Below are 21,389 nucleotides of genomic sequence, written 5' to 3'. Positions count from 1 at the left end.
AAGGAAAGAAGGAAGGAAGGAAGGAAGGAAGGAAGGAAGGAAGGAAGGAAGGAAGGAAGGAAGGAAGGAAAGAAGGAAAGAAGGAAGGATCTTTGACAATCTGAATAGATGTAGCTTTATATGATATGTTGTCTATTAGATAGACAACAGCCCCTTTGGATTTCTTCTCACGTCCCGTTTATTTTTTTTTAATATAGTACCATAGTACTTCTAATACAGAATCAGTCAAAAAGCACATTTCAATCAACTGTAACTGATATTTTTAAAAGTAGGTAATCATTAGCTTTTTCTGAAAGTAACCATACAATTATGTTATAATTGAATTGACTTGCTTTAGTACATATTTTCCTCAAAACTTTCTGATATAACACATAGGAAATCTCACCATTGAAACCTTTCCAGAAAATGTGGAGGTAAGATGAATTTCTCAAGCTCAGAGACCATGCCACATCTGTGATTATATTCCCAGTACCCTCTATAGTGTTTATCACATTGTAAATGCCCAAAGATATTTTTAAGCTAAACTTTACTGTTTATTAGAAAGGACACTTACAGATAAACACTTTAGGTAGGAACCAATTAACAAAAAGCAATTTTTTTAGTAGTTGAAAACTGGAGAAAGAGACCTTCAAATTTAAACCTGCACCCCAATACTTTAGTGTCTCAGTGAAACGGTATGTTTTATGATTTATTTTACATATTGTTCTATAACAGGTCCTCATTTTAAGACCTCAAAGTTCTTTTAATTTTGTGCTATTGAAATTATGGCACTTTTTGAAAGTAATATGAATGCTAAACCATATGCCATGACCTATCTCTAATAGTTAATATAAATTCTGTCAGTCTTAAGATCCCTCCTGATCAGCTCCCATGAGTAGATAGAATTCTTTACCAGTGATGCAATTCTTATAGTTTGCATATGAGATGTCCCCTGAAAGCTCCTGTGTTAATTCAAGAACTAAAATGATTAGATGATAAGAGCTGTAGCCTAATCAGTGCATTACTCCTTTTGATGGATTAATAATTTAAATGGATTAACTGGGTGGTTGGTAACTGTTGGTAGTTGGGGATGTCTAAAAGAAGTAGGTCACTGGGAAGATAGTCTTAGGGATTGTATCTGGTCTCCCTGGCTCCTCCTTTACTCTCTCTGCTTTGCAGCTGCCATGAGCTGAGCAGTTTTAGTCTTCCTTCCTCCATGGTGTTCTGTCTTACATCAGGCCCAGAACAATTGGGTCAGTCATCCATAGACTGAACCTCTGAAACCATGAGACAAAATAAACTTTTCCTCCTCCAAGTTGTTCTTTTCAGGTATTTTGTTCACAGTGACAAAAAGCTAGCTAACACAGCAATGTTGCCCTACTCTTAATCATTGTCATGTTTCACCCAAGGGATGACTACTCTGGGAGCAAGCAATGCCATTCCTGTGATATGTACATTGTAAATTGGTTGTCAAGGGTTTCAAAGTGCTTCAAGACCCTTCTGTTGGCAAGGCAATTTCTAAATTTAGCAGTCTTATAATAAGATATTTCAGAAGTTGTTATTGACCCACTGCTTAGTGAAAGAAATCAGGTGCCAAGTAAAGAACACCAGTCCCATTCAGTATAAAATGTAAGATGTCATGTCCCAGCTATGAAGACATCAGGTCATACAATGCTGGGTCTTTTCAATTCTTCTGTGAGAAGAATTGCCAGTGTTCTCTGAACTACAATGTGTATTCCTAATTAAGAGAGTGTCACTTTTTCAAATGTGTTCAAAGGTCTGGTTCTTACACTTAAGAAGCTTTTTTTCTAAATCTCTCCTTGATTTTCTATTCATTTCCTGTATGGTGTTTCTGTTTAGTTCTCATTCTGTAAGCATCATGATATCTAAAATTAATAATTTCCAATCCATAGTGAATATATAACACCTTCAAGCTTAATTACACTAATTTTGAGCTCTAACACTTAATACCAATGTATCAAATCTGTTACCAAAGTTATGAGAAAAGAAAGCAGGTGAATGCTAAGGAAAAATGGGAAAAGCTTAATAAAGTTTGTTATGTTTTTTTACTTGTATTGTTAAAAACACCGAAACTAATAAATGAAAAAGGAGAGTGGTCAGACCATAAAAAATAGCAAGTACAAATAATATTAAAGTTTATTTTGCATTTCAGTGTACATATATAAATATATATGTATATATGTATATATATATATATGTATATATATATATATATAAAGTACACACATATATATACACATTATATATATATATATTTGTATATATTTAAAGTATGTGTGTGTATATATATATATATATATATATATATATATACACATATATATAAATAAATCTGGCAGTTACAAGTGATTTGTTCTTTTAAATGATTGTATACCTGGCATGTGGTGTTTTGCACACCTATAATCACATTGACTTGGAAAGCTGAGGCAGAAGGATCTTAAGTTAGAAGACAGTCTCAACAATTTATCAAGACCTTGTCTCAAAATTTTTATAAAAGTCCTGGGGATGTAACTTAGTAGTAAGAATCCTTTGGCTCAATTCCCAGTACCAATAAATATATACATATCCACATACATACATAAGTCTATAGTGCATTTTGTGTTATTAAATATACCCTATATTATCAATGTATTGTTTGCACATTGAAGTATTAATAACCTATCGTGTTTAAAAACAAATAAATTTGTGTTTATTTCATAGCTGTCCACTTTGCAAGACCATTCCTCATGAGTGTCCCACGATTTTTCACATCTTTTAAGTGAAGAACTGACAAGCTTTGCTCTAGCTGTATAATAAACTTCCTTAAAAGCCAGAGATAGTGTTACCCTCCAGGGGAAAACTCAGGAATGTTTCCTGCACATTAGAAATGTTCTCTATGCTCCCGATTGTCTCCTATAATACAAAGCTTTGCATGTACAGATGTCCCTGGTTCTCTCAGCATCCATTAAATAGTGACAATCTAGCATGTCACATTTCACATAGTGTGAAATCTCAAAACCATTCCATTTTTTTTCAGATGAGTTCTTGGCAAAATGGTGATAGAGACTTCTGTGTCCCTAGTCTTGCTTTACCTAATCATAATCATCTGTCCTCTTATTCTCATCCTCAGTCCTGTGTATTTCTTTTGTTCTTCAAAGTTTTGAATTAAGTTCTGATATCTTGTGTAAAATGTTTGAGTCACACATGGTGGCATGAGTCTATTATTCTAGCTCCCTGGGAGACTATGAGGAAGGAGAATATCTTGAGCCCACGAGTTTGAGATCAGCCTGGGCAATAGCAAGATGTGATCTCAATCTAAACTAAAATAAAAGGCTTCTACATTATCACCACCATCAGAATAGTTCCCTTTAATTTGTAAGCATCTATAAGGGATTTCTTCAATGAACCAGCTACTCAATTCCTTGGATCCTTCCCTCAACTGATCATGCCTGGTCTCCTCCATTTGTCACCACACCATATCACTAGCAACAAGTGCAGTACTTTCATGATTTCAATTTCAAGAGTCATTTTGTGACTACCAGCTTCTGTGTGCCTAGCCCAGCTCCTCAATGCCTCAACTCAATTGGAACCAGCAATCCATTGAACTGAAAATCTTTTTTAAAAAATACTCACCCATCTCCTGGTTTCTTTTCCTGTGTCTTAAGCTCAATCTGTTTATCTAATATTTATAAACACTTTTCTAGATACCCCCTCCACCCTTTGTCTCCTTTCACTTAATTTGTTAAACCTTAATATAGCATCAGAGTTGTTAAGAACAAAATAAACAAAGACTGATTTTTTTCTGATATTATTGACAATGGAAATAATAATTTGAACAGAAAGCAAGTGTGAATATCAGTCTCTATCAAGAGAAGAAGTGGAGGATTGTGAAAATCTGGGGTGGGGTGATCATAGATCACCTGTCTCCACGTTGGCCTTACCTAAAGGAAAAATGAACTTTCTCCTACATTCAGGATAGGAGGCTATTTTCAACTTGGAGCAAGAAGGCCCCTGTTGAAGTGTACTGGGAGACAGCAGCAATACCTTCCCCAGTGATTGTATTAAAAAAGATGATTTCCAGATGTTTGGGAAAGACGTTTCCTGGGTTATAAAACTGGCTGGAGGCTATGAGATTTGGATAGTACTTATAATTACAAAGTTTATAAGTTAAAGGTTTTTAGAAGAGAGAGATCAGGAGACTAGAGGCAGAAAGAAACGTGTGTAATGTTTAATAAAACTGAAGGAAACTTTAAAGCCAAGGGCAAATAAGATTGCCTGGCACATAAATAATTACTGAAAGAAAAATATGATTTTAAATATGATAATTTAAAAAGTGAAGATGTTAACCCAAATATTTTTACCACCAATAATTGTTTGATTCGTATTTTTCTACCTCCAAATAATTGGAAAATAACTTCTACTAAGTGCAGTAGAAGTTGCCATTGTGTTCTGCACATTGGGATGTGACAGCTGATGTTGAGCACCCACAACACACTTACTACATCCTTTGCAGCTTCTGTGAACCGCCCGACCTTTCTATATATAGTTTTGCAATCTCCTATCCATCTACTACATAGGTATCAAGTAATCATTTATTAAATAATCACATCAACTTCTGTGTTGCTCCCCAAAGTTATAGTTCTCATGCACATCTGAATAAAATCTTCAATTTTTCTACCATAGTGTCCAAGTCGAGGCTATTTATCGTGGCCCACCCAGCTGTTCTTCATATGACCTGAACATCTCTGCAGAGTGCATTCTGGACTTAGTCCTCATCATGCCATGTTCTGGCAGCTTGGTCCTGTAATTCAGAATCAAGCTGCTTGATTTATTGTGCCTATTACACTGACCATTCCACCAAAGTCTCACAATCTCAGTTACTTTTAGAGTAGGCTGTACTCACTCGTCCCTCAGGACATCACCTGGAAATTTTCCATGTTCTTTTTCTAATCCTCCAGTGCTATCTGCCTTAATTGCCCCACCTCTGTGCTATCTCACCAGGCATTTTTTTTCTCTTAATCCCTAAATTGCCATGTACTAAGCTCCCCTGTATACATCTATTGGCTTATCTGGATCAACTACTTCATCATGAGTTCCCAGAGAGCAAGTACTTCATCCTTTTTAGTAATTATTTCTAGAACAATGTAGAACTAAAATATTGATCATTATTGTGTCAAAATTACAATTATTATAAAGCATTAAAATATGTGTATTTCTAGTAAAATATATTAATTGAATACTGGTGAAAATGTAGCAAATTACATTAAATATTTGTATAATCTATTGAAAGATTTCAATCTTGTATAATCTCACAAATTTAAATGTTGCAATAATATAAAAGTAATCAAAATCTGATATTTCTACTTTTTTATTTCAGAGAACATATTGACGATCTTAAAAATCAATTTAACATTACTTTTTAAATTCATTTGTTTTCAACAATGTACATACTGGGTTTCTCACATGTATTTTAAAATGTGTATCATGACTAATTATAAATTAAATCTGCTTTGCACAAACATTAACTAAAAGAAAACTCTCTGTAGGGTATTTATTTAGAAATGTAATAAAGCATTTCTTTAAAATTTAAGTATTGACTCTGGAAAAGACAAAAATCTGGATGTTCAATGATCAAAACCTACTTTAAATTGAGAGCTGGAAGTGAGAAAAACATTAGCACAAAATAGACATTATGTTTAAAAATTTCATCTTCATAAATTGTCAATCATTATTACATTGATCTGGAGTTGAACCAATTACAGAAGTCAAAGTGGCTTGTATTATATGTTTAGTTAAATTTTGTCTTTTTATAATTGTGAGAATTGAGCAAAATTTTGTTAGTTTCTTAAGTACCTGTCAGTGTACTTACTAATTTATGAATGTGACACTGTACCCATATTCATCTCGCATCACTATTTTAAAATTCACGTTGTATATCTCATGAAAAATAATTAATAATTAATCATTATTATCAGAAAAATAAATTTGCCTATGAAAAATACACTTCAACTAGAAATGAAAATGTCTAAAAGACCAATTTATATTTTTTCAATAAGTTATGTTAAGTACATGAGACATTTAAATTTATAAAGGATGAATTTTCTTGCATTCAATGATAAAACACATACAAATGTTTATCAATTTAATAATAATTATCATTTGCCATACTAAAATAAAAATGCCTCAGAGGTACTAGCTATTTTAAAAAATCAAAGAGGTACACACTATGAAGGTACAATATAATATTTTTTAATATGGTCTTCCCTGACTGCTTACTTTATTATTATTCATTAATGTACATTTATGAATTTCAGGTAATCACATTCCAACTGCTTCTAAAATTTAAAAAATAATGTATGTATTTCTGCCAATAGTCTTGGAAAATCTGGTTTTTATCAACAGTGCCATTAAAGTAATTAGGGAATAGAAATAACTAGAGGAATATTATAAGTCTGTTTTGGGTTTATTTTTAAATCAGAAATGCAAGTGGCTAAGAGTTCATCATAGATAAATTCAGAGTGTTTATGTTTCAATTAGCATGGGACTAACTCAAATAATACGTATTGTTAGAAACCATTTGCTTTATTTATTTTTTTATCATTTATTCTCTTGAATAATGCAGTAAAAATGGTTTAATCTAATACCACTATCCCCAAAAAATGATAAAATAAATTAAGATTTTAGTTTCCTTGACACAGTCTAATTTTTTTAGATATAGTATTTTATTTTAATATTTAACTAACATGGGAAAGTTATTAGAAAGAAGCAATTAATGTGATTGTCTCCTAAAAATAAAACTATATTAATATCCTGAAATTTACAATGAATATATATATATATATATATATATATATATATATAAAATACATAATAGTGGTTCAAGATATTTATGTGGTTTGAGATATTTATGATTCAGAAGTTTCCAAAAATGGTACTTTCCATTTATGACACTTATTATATTCTTATGTTCTTTTATTTTTATAGCCCTGTTAAGTTTGGCACATCTTTAGCAGTTTAGCAGGGTTTTGTTGTTGTTATTGTATAATTGACATGTAATAAACTTCACATATGATTTTGCATCATTTGACAAAATGTTGCATATGTGTACCATCATCTAGTGAAAATATTAAAGATATCCATTACTGGAAAAGTTCCCTTATGTGCTTTTGTAATCATTGCCACCTGCCTCCCTCTATCCTCATCTTCATACAGTGACTGAACTGCTTTATGTCATTATAACTTAGTTTGCATTTTCTAGAATTTCATAAAAATAGAATCATGAAGTATGTATATTTTAGGTCTGGCATCTTTCTTGCAACAAAATTATTTTACTATTTTCCAAGGCATTCTGTGTGTAGTAATCATAACAAGGAAAAGACTATGCAGTGATTCTTCTTTATTTGTAGCAATATGGTAGTTCTGTCAATGAAATGATAGGATAAATTATAAAATTATAACATGGTAAAATGTTAGGGAAGGTTTTAGAACTTACAAAGAATTACTAACAAAATCTCACTATGTAAAAAAGTAAAAAAATGGCTATAATATTATTTTCATTTAATGAGCTTTATTATGACTTTAAATTGCAAATGCTAAAAGTAATTATTTTGTATATTTTGCAATACTTGATATATAGACTAATTTTTCTTCTCTCTTGATAGACAGAGTGATTAAATTTCTGGGATTGACTAGGAAAAAAATATCCTTAACAAATACAGGGAATCAAGGGATGAAACTAGATCCTCTGGTAATGTTACTCAGATGCTACTTTCTAGGGTCTATCTGGACACATACATAATTCAAATAGTTTAAATTTAATAAGCAAGTACTATTATAGTAACTGGTAATGTTACTCAGATGCTACTTTCTAGGGTCTATCTGGACACATGCATAATTAAAATACTTTAAATTTAGTAAGCAAGTATTTTGTAAATGCAAATATCTCTATTGCTGTCATTCATCTCTGAACTCCAGGCATAGTCTTCTTAGAAAAAAAAATAAAATTTGCATACTCTTAGGTACTCATTTGGTGACTCTCAAAATAGAACTTTGTTTTCAGAAATAGTTTGTAAATGTCTATTTAATGCATTCCCAAGGCTTCAAAAGAAAATGTTAAGGGACATTCTGTGGGAGATTCACCTAAAATTCTCACGTATCCGTTTGGTTTTATAGAGCATGTTTTAAAGTGGGAACTGGAAACCCGATAATTGGGAAGTTGCAACCTTACAGGCAAATACAGGAGAGCTCAGGATTATCTGAATTTGTTAAGTTATGTGTTGGGGGAAATGCGTGTGTACAAAATATATATTGGTCAGGTGGGCTACTCATGAGCAGAAGACAAGCAAACGCAATCAGGGACCGTATAATGTCACCTTTCCACACACTGAGGACCAATTGCATCAGTGTGCAATATACTACTTGTTAAAAATGATTTGGAGGTTAAATAATGAAAACCAAGGGGTAAATGAGTACAATGATAAATAAGCATACTTTCATGATGGTTTCAAATTGGGAATCTTTATCCAGGAAAATTTTCTCACTAAAGCAAACTGGATGAACATGGTAGGTAGGTTGGCTAGTAGAAAAGGTACACAGGTATAGAAGGAACTTAAATAGGGCGTCCTTTAATATTTGAAATGAATGAAAGGAACTATTTTGTCTGCAGCTAAGAAAAACATAGCCCAGTAAAATGTTGTCCCCAATGCATTCTCTTATTGCACAGTGGAAAGGGAGCATTACACATATAGAGAGGGAGCTTTGTTACTACTTCGGAAACATCCAGAAAAGGTATATTGAAAAAAGGAAATAAAGTGAAATCAGGTTCTGTGTTTTGTTCAGCACCCTCTGAGAGTTCCTGTGAGTTTCATAAAGCAGTCAGGTATTATACACTTAGCCCTCTTGGCAATTTAGGCAAGCATAGTAGCCATTAGTACATTGACAAAGTGCGCAGTGACTCTGTTTTCTAATTGTAATGTGGGCACATTTTAACTAAGTTCTAGAAACAAAATATATAGGGGAATTTTAATTAGCTAAACAAAAGTTGGAATTGAAGAGGAAAATTAACATTTTAGAAAACAAATATGAAGGAATTAGTAAGGTTTACAAAGATTTAAAATGTGAAAACTGGCCCATAAGAGAATTACATAATTTAATTATTATTTAGAAAATTATGGTAACTTTTACAGATTAATAGACAGCAATTTTCCAATACTGGAGTATATCTTATTATGCAGTTTGTAAAGCATTTCTGTGTGCTATACTCAGAAAAGTCCAAATTTGAGAATGACTTTCAAAAGAGTTCGAATTATGTAATGACCCTTTTTGTTTTGTGAATAATTATAAGGAGTGAGAAAGGAAAGAAAACTATATATTCTTCTCTGATTTTCCAGTCAAATATTATTAAACTGGTGGAGAGATATAATCAGATTTTTTAGTTGATATAGCATAATGCCATTCAAAATAAATATAATGTAAGTAATATATATTATTTTAGATTTTCTTATAGCAACTTTGAAAAAGCAAAGTGGTAGATGAAATTAAATAATACATACAAAAACTCCAAGCTGGGTCCAGCTCATAAAACAGAGGTAAACTCTGCAGCCATACCTGTGTCCCTGTCTATATGACAACGTTCATATCTATATGAAAACTTTTTGTTACATACCAATGACTGTGAGAAGAGAATGAATGTTACATATGTGTAGTGTAAATCCAAATAATACATATCCAACACCACATGAGATCAGAAGACAAGTTGGTTGAAGTCAGCAATTAAATCATTTTACTGTAATTTGGTGTTTATGTAAACTTAGCTGAAAGTTTTGGAAATTAGAAAAAATAATGTTACTTTGTTTTAAATTGTGATATGTAAGAAATTCTACTATGAGACACATATATTTTTGGTTTTTGGTGGGGTTTTTTTTTTGGGGGGGCGTACCTGGGATTGAACTCAGGGGCACTCGACCACTGAGCCACATCCCCAGCCCTATTTTTTTTTTCTTTTGTATTTTATTTAGAGACAGGATCTCACTGATTTTCTTAGCACCTCGCCATTGCTGATGCTGGCTTTGAATTCTCAATCTTCCTACCTCAACCTCCCAAACCGTAGGGATTACAGGCATGTGCCACCAAGTCCAGCAAGACTTCTATGCATTTTATCATTTAACTTTCTAATAGGTAGATACAGTTATTATTGTGGTTTAGATAGGGGAATTGAGGTTTAAAAAGATTATGTAGCTTGTCCTAATCATGGGCTGGTGAAGATAAAGAACTTAACAATCTCACTCTCAGTTCTGCACTATGATCAACCAAATGGCAATGCATTTTGTCTGGTTCCAGGGAATCCAGGGAATGACTCTGCCATAGAAGGGAAGAGATAAGGGCAGTAGTGATAAGACAAGAAGAGTAGGAGCATTTTTTGAGCATGCAGGTTCTGGTGCCAGGTAATATGCTTTATGTGGGTTAACACATTATTCCTCTCAACTACCCATGAGTTGTGATCTCTTATTATCTCAGTTTGAGATATATGTCAATTCAAGATGTATCACATTTTAAAGAGGTTATACAATTTTCAAATATCATATATGAAGATTGGTTTTGAACCATAATTGCCCATCATCAGAACCTATGTCTTTCAATACCAATTTGAGCTAGTTACTAAAGAATAAGTAGAAGGCAATAAAATAGACATGTAGAGGTAAAGAGGAAAGAAAGAGTATTCTGAGCAAATTAAATGGCACATGGCCTTTCTTGTTCTTCCTTCACTTGCTGCTTTTAAAAACCTGGCATGAAATGTGACTTTTCACATGACCTTGAATCAAAGCTTTTTCATGGTCTTTTACATCAATGTAACTTAAATAAGTCATTTTATTCCATTTTAACCAGTAACAAATGAGAACTTTAAAATATATTTTCCTGTAAATCCATTTTAAAGGTTTGAATTAGTCCCACTTTCCATCCATAAATAGGTCCTTTTGTGTAATCATGAATAGCTAAGACCTGAGATTCATCAAACAGGAAAGTGCGTGATTTGGGTTGATTTCATCCTTCTGTTCACCTGCAGTAACCCTTAGCCACAAGGGTATGACCCATAGAAGCAGATTGTAATCTTAGAAATCATAAAGTAGGAATAAACAGAGATCAATACTCTAGAAGGATCCATGATGCCATGATTAGAACTTCTGAATAAAAGACAACCTGCCTGCTAAGTAGAGCATTATATTAGAACTGAATAATCATGTCTTGAAAATTTTCCTGTATGTATATTAAAGCCAAAAAAACTATAGTAAGTATAAATAGGAAGCAAATATTTTAGTAACTTTGATTCTGATTGTCATTATAGTGAAAGAATGTTGTTATTGACTAAATGAAGTAAGATCCATGAGGATGATGAAAACTTTCATTGAAATTTGGACACAAGGGGAAAGATGAGAGGTACTCAAGAGTTAGATATACTCAGGTTTGTCTTATCCCAAAAGATATGAGAGGATTGATTGTGAAACACTTCTTAAAATGATTCCCTTTTCTGACCTTAAAATGCACAAACTTTTCAATTTTAAAGAGAAGTCTAGATATAATGTTTCTGCTGGGCTTAGTAAAAAAAGGGATCACATACATATGATATTAATTAATTCAGTAATAATCACTACAGATCTAACTGAGGATCATTCTATTTTGTCTTTTTTAATATAATCAATGAAGTATTAAGCTTTCTTTTAAATATTATAACTTAAAGTATTTCTCAAGAGATTCAATTCATGTTTTTTTTTCTTTCTACTAAAGTTATTATGGTAATGCTTTGATAAATAGCTTACTATTTTCTGTTAGTAAAACATAATAGAAGTGATATATACACTAAAGAATATACTTTGGAAATAAAGTATGTAGTTCTGAAATTGTGAAAACTCTCATAACTTTCTGATTCATATAATTAGTGATAAATGATACTGAATGCAGCTCATTATTTTTGAGACCTATAGAAGGACTTTACAAAGGTGCATCTAATCTCATAAAAATAGGTTCCAAACTCATTTATCTAGTCCATAAATAATTAAAATTTCTATTCTCTAAATTGGATTACTTTCATATACATGCTTATGATTCCCAAGACTGCTCATATTACCTAAATATTATGCTCAATCAAAATGTGTTAGATGTCTTAAATGGCTTTTATAAACAATGTGTGCTGTGTGCTGCCATAGAATTTTTAAAGGAAACCTACATTTTTGTTCTCTCAGGAAGATTCTCTTCCCATGGAATCACAGTTAATAACGACTTCTCAGAACAATACTGGTAAGCTCTCCATGCCTCCCACCCAATGATTGACTAAATTATGCCTTCACATTCTTCTATCTGGGTCTTGCCCACAGGATTATAAAGGGAGCATGGAGGAAGGGTGCCGCAGCCCGGCTGCAGCAGAATAATCGGGGGGTGACGAATAACTTGTGTACGTTGATACAGCAGGAGTGGAAGCCGTTTATTGTAGGACAGGAGCAGTATTTATACATTCCACACAGCTTATCTAATTAGCATAAACTAGATACATCAGTCAGCCAATCAGGAATCTCTACACCTAATGGCTCGGTTTTGTTACTTCTCAAACCACTCCCTCTGACATTTTGCCAGGCACCATCCAGACTTGTTTACGAACTTTAACATTCCCCTGACAAAATGCCAGGTGTTATTTTGACTTATTTACAGACTCTAACAGAAGGGTTAAATGGATATGCACAAATGTGTGAAGTATGGAATTTTCACCTAGCCTGTTATGGCTTCTATAACCAAACCTTGTACACTGAAGAGCTTATAAACATCAGAACTTTGTTTCTCATGATTCTAGGGTCCAGGAAGCCCAAGATCAAGAGGCCAGCATATTCAGTGTCTGCCAAAGGCTCACTTTCTCACTGATGGCCATTTTCTCTATGTCCTCACATGGTAGGTAGAGGAAGGCAGGTCTCTGGGGCCTCTTTTGTAAGAACTTTGCCTTGTACTATTCATCTCTCAAAAGCTCCCATCCCCTAGCTCTATCACATTGGTGAATAGGTTTCAACTATTGAATGCTTGGAGCAACACAAACATTCAGATAATAGCAAAAATGATATGTGTGATATCCATGATTCCAAACATCAATTAAATGTACGTGTGTTGGCATTTATAACAGATATTGTATAATATTAGTGATTAACAGTGAAATTGGGGCTAATAAATATTTATTTTTTCTTTACTTCATCAAGTAGCAAATATGACCAAAAATAATCTCAAAAAAGAAAATTTCTGGACAAGAAAAAAATTATGGAAGGGAGGTAAAAGTTTTATTTTTTTTGTTTCTTTATTGGCAGGGTTTTTTTTTTTTTCTGTTTTTTGAAATAGGGTCCGTTTTTGCACTGTGTTCCATAAATTATGTAGCGAGTCCTGCTGTTGGAATTAACAACGTGGGGAGATAGAGAAGGAAGCTGAGTTGGGCTGAAACAGAAGTCTGTGATCCATTCACAACAGTGACCTGGGCCAACTCCACAGGAAACTCTGAAACTGGCATGGATAGACCTCAGATGTGCTCCCAGCTGGGGTGAGGATTAGGCCTCTCAATCCTGTATCTGCCATTCACTGAAGTCAGGCATCCCTGGGAATATAGCTCTCCTAGGCCAAGGGAATCCCCAGGGAGAAACTCAGCTGCAAGCCATGAACTGACAGCATTCCCAGTAACTGGAGAGTGTGGCTCAGGCCTGAAAGGGAGATCTGGAAGAGATGTAAAAAAATCTAGATAAATAGATGAGGGAGTTTGGATTTGGTATCAGACACTGCAACACTGAACCTCTCTAGTTTCAAGTAGCCATTATTTTAATTTGGTGCTGTTGTTATGAGAGCCCTCTGACAAAGAAGATGGCTTGTGATACCGCTTCCACATTGCAGGAGAAGAGTCCCCAAAAGGGAAACCTGAGATATTAGATGTTTGGCAGCCTGATAGCCCTATGGGTGAGTTTCCTTAGTCAAAGCTTATAGATAGTAAAACATGAAAATCTGTCAGATATAACATCATTTTTGTAGACTCAGAAGAAGGAGCCTAAAAAACAAACCTGTGACAAGGAAGGAAGCCATTTTGTTGTTTTGTTTTTATATGAGAGCATTTATCCCACAATGAAATAGAGACACATAATCAGAATTTTTGCAGGAGCATGCATACTGTGCTTCATTAGAGTCATAGCTTTGAGGTTGCTGGGCTTTCAATTCAGTGAAATTCTTAAGACTTAAAGGTATATCTACACTGGAGAGGGAAAAAGAAGAAGGGGGAGGAGGGAGAGGGAGAAGGACAAGAAAAACCTTGAAACAGGAGCCTGTTGGATATTGTCATGATCAATAATGCATCTTTCTCCTTGAGGATGGATAGCTCTCTGAGTCAATTTTCCCAATTTTAAGTGTGTTGTAAGTTATTAATTTTTAAATAAGGAATAGCCCAATTAAAAAATATAAGTATCTAACAAACAGTTTTCAAATACTTCCCATTTCTCCTATTTGACATATGAAAGCTGACTCACTTTTCACTGTTTTCCTTCAGAACAGGGCTGTGGTGTTGTGATTCATGCAAACCATGGCAGCAGGCTAGTTAAAGGCTGAGAAGCTCAGCAGCATGGTGGCAGAAGTGGAGAGAGGAGCCTGCTGATTCTGATGAGCACTTGGCCTCTCTACTACCAATCTAGGCCAAGCACCAATAGTAAAATTCTACACATATGTGTCCACCTAGGCCTCTTCCTGTCTCATCCTCCAGGCCGGTTTCACACCCATGAAACCTATGCTGTCACCCAAGTCCTTACATCTAGAGGAGCCTCAGACTTGGATTTAAAGTTCTTCTGTCATTGCCTTGAAATCCCTAACAATTTTCTAGTAAGGGGCCCTGCATTTTTATTTATGTGATTTGAGTTATGTAACTGGTCCTGCCCATGATTCAAAATATCTGAAAAGATAAGAGAATTGAGCGGCCAGTTCAGATATTTGTCATCTGCAAATAAAATAGCAGTTTCCTTGAAAAGAAAAAGTACTCTACATAGAAAAAGTAACAGTAGATCTGCTCTGGCAGAGGAGAACCCCATCCTTTTGGCTTTGAGTACCTAAGTCAAATCTGAAGAATCCTGAAAATCTATGAAACACAATTTAGAAACCATTGCCATAGGATTTATCTTTATGAATACAGAAAAATAAATATCAGGAAAGTAGTTACTCCATTAGTCTAGAAGCCAGAATTTGTTCATACTTCATAAAATGAGTTATTTCTTGTTCCTTTGTTTTTCATTTTCTAAAATGTATTTTTGATATCCTTCCCCAAATTATGCTAAATGTGAGACACTAAACATGCTTACACTACTTTTAAACCCAATTAGTGGATGCTCTGTCTCTGTTATACATTGCCTTATATAATATTAGACTACACACCTTTTAATTCACAACAGATTGACTCTAATACTCTTGAACTAAACATCGATAGAATACTAAAATTTAATAAGTTTAATACATTTTAACATCCTTAAAATCTGTTTAACAAATACATAGAAAAATCTCCTTGTGACCATAGTTATAACAAGTATGTGACTTTTATTTATTCATCATGTTTTATTTAAGTCATTTTCTAATGATAGAATATGATTTTCCTCAATTTTTCCCTAATAAGAGTAACATTATGAATATATTCACAAATTTTTTTTTCTTTAATGCTGTATTTTTTATTATTTCCTAATGATAGATTTCCAGAATAGAAATCTATCATTAGGAAATGCACCAAATAAGTAGAAATGGGAGTAGTTTGAAATGTGTAGGAATTAGAGAAGTAAGTTTCATGAATGTAATGCGAAGATCCAACTCATATGGTGGGGCTTTTGAAAACAATTCTTATTTCTTTGTGAGAAGAAATAAATACTAAGTACATATCTTTAGAAATTTGGTCTTAATCCAATGTTTGCTTGTTTGCAATAGTTGAGGAGAACTGAAAATGAGATTAGAAAGAAAAAAAAGAAGAAAACGAAATGTCAGTAATAAAAAAATATGAGGTAATTCCACATCTGGACTCTTTATACAACTTAGAAGAATAAATGTTTATGTGAAAGCTGATTTTTAGAGTTGTATAAATATTTTCTACTGAAAATAATCTATCACCAAAAATAACTCTTCTTACTGAAATCATTATGCTTCAGGAAATTGGATAAGTCACATCACTCAGATTTCATTTCCCTGGGTTCTTTCATAGGAAAGCAATCAATTCAGTTCAAGAAAACAAACCACTTTATGGTTGACACCATCTGTGTGATCAAATGAGTCATTGAAGAATTAGGAGTCCTGCCTCTTTAAAAAAAAGAAGAATGCAATGGAAATCAGTTGGCAAATTACATGAAAAGTCATATTATGAAAAAGGAAAAACAAGCAATAAACCATCATTCATTTGGTAGTGCAAATGAATATAATAAAATAATTTATTGTCTAATTGGCCAAGTTTGTGTTTGCCTTATAATTACTTTTGAAAATAATAATGCGAGAGTATAGACATAAAATAGTTTTCTTATAGAATTGGTGAAATAAAACTTAGTTCCTCCTTTTCTAAAAGAAATTTCCAATGTGTAATAAAATGCCTTAAAAACTTATTTGCTTTGAATCAATAATTCTATTCTAGAAATCTGTCTTTAGGAAATAAGAAATATAGTCCTAAAGAAAAAAAAAATTCTAAAGATACCATGTTACTCTTATTGGGGAAAAACCAGAGGAAAATCAACTTCTGTCATTAGAGAATGGCTTAAAAAAAGTATTATGCATATATAAGTGGCACAGCCATTAAAAGGATCATTAAAAGGAGTTTTAAATTAATGTGTAGAATTATCTTAAAATGGAAAAGTTTAAAGTTATGATACTGATTGTAAGTGTAGTTGGATCTCAATTATATGTGAAATTATATGTAGACCTAAATGTACAATTAATCCATAAGAAGATGAATTTAAATTAAAGTATAAATTGAAGTTTATAAATAAAATACTACAGAGCGCTGAAGATGAGTCACATAGAGCTACAGACATCTATACTGATAAATCTTGTGAACATAAAATGGAGAGAAAAGACATAAAATATAGATTATTTTCAAAATTTACAATTATATTTCAAAATTTACAAATCTATGGAAAGTGTTATAAATTACTAAATATATACACATACATGTATATGTGTGTTTCTATTTTATGTATGTATATACATATGTGTGCATATGTAGACTAAAATCCATAAATAAATATAAAGACATACAAGGACAAATAAAACAGTATATGACCCAACTTAAGGACAAAAACTTTTGAGTTTTGTATAGGTTAATAAAAGTTAATTGGAAGCCGGACATAGTGGTGCACACCTGTAATCCCAGTGGTTTGGGAGACTGAGGCAGGAGGATCGCAAGTTCAAAGTCAGCCTCAGCAATGGTGAGGCACTAAGCAACTCAGTAAGACCCTGTCTCTAAATAAAAAATACAAAAAAGAGCTAGGGATGTGCCTCAGTGGTTAAGTACCCCTGAGTTTAATTCCCAGTACCAAAAAAAAAGTTAATTAGAAATCATGTAGATCATCCCTTTTAACATGATATTAATTAATTCATTCATTAATAATCACCACAGATCTATAAGCTGAGCATCATTAGCAAAACAAAGATTTTGGTCAATTAATTTTCTTCAAATCTTACTAACCAAAATTAATTTTTAATTTTATGATATGAAATACCTCTTGATTCTTTTTTTGTAATCCTCTTGAGCTGTATATACCAGGAAAATACTTAACTATACATTGTGTAGTTAGCAATTATATTTTTTATATAAGGAATAGATTTTTACTTAATTAAAAATATTTTTTTAGCTATGCTTAAGACAAGGGCCTTGTGCATAAGAGATAAGTGCTCTACCACTGAGCTATACCTTAGCTGGTAATTTAATTTAACTTAATCTAATCCAGAGTTCTGAATTGTGTATTCTGACAAGCAATTAGACTGAACTATGAAAGATACAATAGTATAATCGCTCTGTTTCTCACAAAGTCATTACAATGTGAGAAAGTCTCTGTCCCTATTCTGTCTGCAGAAATTAAAGAAAAAAAAAGATAAGAATATTTATCCAGAACAAACACACACATGTTGGTCTATTGCGTGTTGTCATGTTATCATGTTAGTCCTTCAAAGTGAATCTGTTGTTTATGTCCCTCCTCTTTCCCCTCTTCCTCCTCGGAATAAATCACAGAGACTCACAAAACAGGCAAATAATTTTTCAAGAATCTGTAGTTAACATAAAGCAAAAATGGGATTTGAACCCAAGTTTATTGGCTGTCAATACTTGAAATTCCCCATTCAACTATATAAACCCTGGCCTCATTGCTTTGCCCAAGAAAAACACCTTGAGAAGCCCTTCGTCAGAATACATTCCCTTACTAACTACTTTCTTGCATTTCTCTTACTTTCTACATGAATCCTATTAAATCTAGGAATCTATACATAAAGAAAACCTTACAAAACCTTTCTTTTACCTGTCTAGAGTATTTGAGTGTCACAAGCAAACAGAAGAAAGAGAAATGGGAAATGTCCATCAATTTCATTTTTGCCCCAAGTGGTTCCCCAGTAAATGAACACTATTTTTCCATCTGTTTCCCAGTAAGAAAAGTGAATAAAATCATTCCAGGGACTATCAAATTTCTTAAGAACCCAACTACCTTTTTAAACAATTTCATAGTGCTAGATAACATTTCAAGTATTAAAAAGATAATAACTTCAAACTCCTTTTCATTTACAACTCCTCTCCCCATCTAATGAACACCAGCTCATTAGTGGTGTATAAAAAAGCAACTGTGCATTTTTGTCAGTTTATTAAATGTCAAACCTATCAATTTAAAAGCAAGAAAGAGTAAACAAATTGGGGGGCATTATGTAGAATTGTCCAGCTACAAGTAAAAATGCCTATTAAATTCAGCCATTTTAAAATAAGTTAGTTAAATCAGCACAGGTTATACACAAAACTTAGTTGTATTCATTTTATAAATGACATTTACTGAAATATTCTAAAACTTACCTGGGCTAGGTTAAGAATAAACAAAATAAAAAAGAAACTCACCATTTTATAGAAGTTGGATTAGCAGTTAAAGATTCTTTTGTATTGCAATACAGACACCAAAAGTTGATAGATGTGTACTTTCTTAACAGCTGTACATGCATGGAAAACAAGCATTAAGAGTTTTGTGCTTGTTATACAGAAGAACAAAAATTTGCAAGGATAATTGCCTTTTTAAAATGTTTATTTAGTAACTGTTACTTTTTCTCTTCATAATTCTCATTCCAGAAGCCAAGGTTAAGAGAACTGATCATTTTATTCCAGCTGCTCTCTGCAAAGAATGTCACTATCTTCCAATCTTAATCAGTATACAGATGTGATTGGAGTAGAACCATGATAGAAGTTAAATATTTCATTGGCAGAATATAAATTCTTGCCAAAGAGGCTATAGCTAATATCACATGTCTCAATACAGTGAAGAACTTTCTCTGACATTTTAATTTTCACCCTCATAATAGTCTTCATAAAATATAAAAGTAAATTAAATTACTTTGGATACAATGGCTGTGTGCTTAGAGGATGAAGAGCATGCCAACTCTTTACACAATAAATCAACAAAATATAATATTTTTGTTAATGCCTGAAGGTTGATATTACAATCTAATTCTGTGTTAGCTATTGTTTTGTAAGATTTTTTTCCAAGACTTTGAAAACTTAAGCTATGACTGACTCTGTATTGAAGAAAAGCAGGTAAACATCATGGGAAACAATGGAAGGATCCCAGTCTTCACGAACACCATTATTTTCCTGTCATTTCCCAAAAAAAGGCACATTACAATGATTCATTATAAAATGCACACGAAGTTGGCTAGCAATGATACTAAGAAGTTTTTCTTTCTTTTGACTTATTTTGATTCTTGTTTAGGAAAATTGTGTTTTCCCCATACAAAAAAAATTGAAATCTGAAACTATATATCAGAGTTGATATTTGACAATTAATTCACATCAGACAATATTAAATGCCTTTCTTTATATATAATCAACATGCTCTGAGTTTATTTGTGTCCTCCCCAAGTTCATACCTCCCCAAATTCATACGTTGTAATCCTAACCTCCAAGGTGATAGTATTGGGGAGGGCCCTTTGGGAGTTATTTAGTTCCTGTGGGAATCAGTGTTCTTTACGAATGGGATTAGTGTCCTTATAAAGGAGACTCCAGAAAATGCATTCACCCCTTCCATCATGTGTGGACACAGATAGAAAGCACTATATATAAAGCAGTAACCTCTTACTCATTAGACACTGAATCTTACAGCACCCTGATTTTGAACTTTCAGTTTTAAAATTGTCAGAAATTAATTTTTGTTGTTTATAAGCTCCCCATTTTATGGTATTTTGTTATGTGTATTGCAATAACAAACAAAAAGCTAAAGCATTTCTGGAAATATGGTCTCCTTACTCTTATCAGTTGCTTCTTTAGATTTAAAAATGTCTATTTTCTCAAAACTTAAAAGTTTGATGCCTATCCCAGAGCTCCTTCTAGAAGCCTGTCCTGTCTGCCAACTTTGGAGGGGCATATTTATATCCTCAAGATTCTGCACCATTGGCCATCAGTGACATTTACACTTGGCGTGAAATCAGACAATCTATTGGTTTAGCAGGGATTCATCAGAATTTTTCTTTCACGATTTGGAATTTAGAAACAGTCTTTAGTTAGGCTGTGTTTATAGTTTCAGATATAAAGTAAAATGGGGGCTAAGACTATCATGTGTGAACATCTGGAATACAAGTAATTCCAAGGAGCCAATAAACAGAGGATAAAATAGTAAGACCCCCATCTCAAAGACAAAACAAAACAAAACCTTTGAAGGATTGAAAAAGAAGCCTTGATCTATGATTTCTCAGACCAGAGTCCAATTGAACTTCATTTCCTCCCCATGAATGTTTGAGTTTATTTGTATGCTTGAATAAATCTGCATTTTGAATTTCACTCAAGAGCTTAAACTGCATCCAAAATTTTAGATTATTACAGGATGAATGAACTATTTCACAAATTAAAACTGTAATGTGTCAGTACCTAATTTTATTGACTTTTATTTATATTTCTTCCTCTAGAAAGTGGCATAGCATATTGTTTCCATATTATATACAGGATGACCTACCATGAACAAACACTTTGCCTTTGCATTCAAGCCTGATAAGTGGCTGGTCTAAATGATCCTTTCTTTGATGATCCAAATCTGAGTTTTAAAGTAAACTTACCAACAATGCATAGAATTTGTGAATTTATAGAAATATGTAGTAACTATTTTAGAATTGTTTTACAGATATGGTTTTTCATGTATTGCTTTTTTTGTTTAGAGTCA

Source organism: Marmota marmota, unplaced genomic scaffold, assembly GCF_001458135.2.
Source record: "Marmota marmota marmota unplaced genomic scaffold, marMar, whole genome shotgun sequence".
In the NCBI taxonomy this organism is placed as follows: domain Eukaryota; kingdom Metazoa; phylum Chordata; class Mammalia; order Rodentia; family Sciuridae; genus Marmota; species Marmota marmota.
The sequence above is the reverse complement of the archived record's forward strand: the minus strand, read 5'-3'. Positions refer to the sequence as shown.